The sequence below is a fragment of the Ipomoea nil genome, unplaced genomic scaffold, assembly GCF_001879475.1.
Source record: "Ipomoea nil cultivar Tokyo-kokei standard unplaced genomic scaffold, Asagao_1.1 scaffold1421, whole genome shotgun sequence".
Taxonomy (NCBI): domain Eukaryota; kingdom Viridiplantae; phylum Streptophyta; class Magnoliopsida; order Solanales; family Convolvulaceae; genus Ipomoea; species Ipomoea nil.
Genome location: NW_017617849.1, coordinates 8,170,950 through 8,173,479, shown reverse-complemented (window position 1 = coordinate 8,173,479; position 2,530 = coordinate 8,170,950).

The window sequence follows — 2,530 nt, the reverse complement described above, 5'->3', positions numbered from 1 at the left end:
TCTTTATTGATCAAGGTAAAGTTCCTAAGCACAATCTACTTGGTTGCTCTGAGTACCGACTGAGTGCGGTCGGGATTCTCTAATAACAACCTATCGATCGTCCAAAAAGTCCTCTACACTGTAGCTACTGTGGGCATTTATAGCCGCTGTGCCGGAGACAAGATCCCAGCTGCTCGGCATGTCTTCCACGTAGCTACCACGTGCCATCCTCCTGGGTGCCCTGCCTGTCGATGTAAGGAGCCGCCACGTGTCTTTAATCAGCTCTCTCGCCGAAGGACTACCGCTCGGGGTTGACACCCTCGCTCGGGTGACTCCCGGTCGGTTCCCGATCGGGTTCTTCTTAAGGAGCCCGACCTGTTACCTGCAAAGACAAGGAGAAAGAGACAAAGACTCCTCGGTCGTGGTGAAGCTATGTCGGTCGGGATATTCCCTACCATATAGTTATGAATTTATGGATATTTAGTTCATTCATTTTGGATATTTAGTTCATTCATTGTAGATATATTTACTTCATTCATTCATTGTGGATATATAGTTATGAATTTATGGATATATAGTTATGAATTTCTGGATATATAGTTATAAATTTATGGATATTTAGTTCATTCATTGTGGATATTTAGTTCAATCATATATTGTGGATATTTAGTTCATTCATTGTTGATTTTTACTTCATTCATTCATTAATGTGGATTTTTACTTCATTCATTCATTCATTGTGGATTTTTACTTCATTCATTCACTGTGGATATATAGTTATGAAATTGTGGATATATAGTTATGAATTTCTGGATATATAGTTATGAATTTCTGGATATATAAAAATGCTATTGCCATGAATCGAACCTGATTTCTTCTTTAAGTGGGACGCGCGTTTTTTTAACCAAAATGGCGCCGTTTTGCAACCGAATGCACCTTGCAAGATGCATTCGGTTGCACAGCATAATTTGCGGATGCGGCGGGTGAAGTTTCCAGGTTGAGACCTAACATGCTGGCATTGTAGCAGGATCAGCGAAGAAACGTGCTTCTGGAATGGGCCCCACAGGCCCAACTTGGTACCCGTCGGCACGTTTCTACAATATTATAACCAGTAGTTATAAAATGTTTTTTTTTTTTTTTTTTTGGAAACAAGTAGTTATAAAATGTTAAATAATGCCCTGGGCACGAGCTTGTTGATGGCGTGTGTAAGGAGTTTAAGTATTTTTTTTGGTTTTGTGGTGTTACCAATTTTAGATAACGCGAATGTAAACTTTATTGTAAATCAAAATATTATTTCTGGTAAGTTGTTATCTTCTTATCCTCTAAAAAAAAGTCAAAAGTTAAACTTTTTTTTTTCTTGATTATCGGTTAGGTGTCAACAAAAACTATATATTAGAAATTAAATCATCTTCACTGAGTCTTAAATATATACTAAAAGTCTTATTTATCAATTATTGAGCAGCTACCGGGTTGTAAATAGATCCTCAACACTTGTTGACAAGCATTCTTTGTTACTAAGAGCATCTACATCAGAGGAGAAATGAGAGAGAATTCACTACTTTTGATTAGACCTGACAATTCGTGTATAAGGGTTCGTTAACGGGTCGACATGATAACGACACGAACACGATAAGGCTAAACACGGACACGACACGTTAAGGTTAACGGGTTCAAATTTGTAGCACGAACACGAACACGATTTGTCAACGGGTTAAACGGGTTTACACGATAGACACATTTTGTTAACAGGTTTCAGGTCGTGTCGACACGATATGACACGAAACTCGTTTAAACCCGCTAAAATTATTAATATATTTTTAAAAAAACTAAAATTTAAATTTAAGTTATATAAAAAAGAAATAAAACCTACAATTCAATCTATCAAACAAACTAAACAAAATATTCAATTTATAACACTCATAAAATGATAAAATAACATACAAAAATAATAATTAAAGAAGTCCAGGCTAGTTTTTAGAATAAAATTGAACACAATAAAAATTCAAATTTCATATTGTTGAACATCAATAATTGGTATATGATCTTGGCCTAATGTAGTAAATTCATCATTAGTTATGTTCATGATATCTTTTGTAATCTCATTCATGAAAATGGTTCTTAGCGAGTTATAAACAGGTTTGTGTAAACGGGTTGACACGATAATATTAACGGGTTAAACGGGTTCTTAATAGGTTTAACGGGTTGACCCGTTAAGACACGAAACATAACGGGTCAACCTGTTAACGACCCAGGACACATTAAGGCTAAACACTAACCCGTTATTTTCATGTCCAGTTTCGTGTCGTGTTAACGGGTCGTGTCCATAATTGCCAGGTCTACTTTTGATGTCAAAATGCCATGATGGCAGAGAGAGAATCAAGAGAGAGAAGAGGCGGGAAGCATCTGCAAATGTTGGGATATTACTCTGCCAAAAAAAAAAAAAAGAATTAATGATGGAGGAGAGAGAACCAATAGAGAAATGACATGTTTATTTATTTATTTTTTTTTTTGTAAAATCAGTTTTGATTTTTTTTCCCCTCCCCTCCCACAT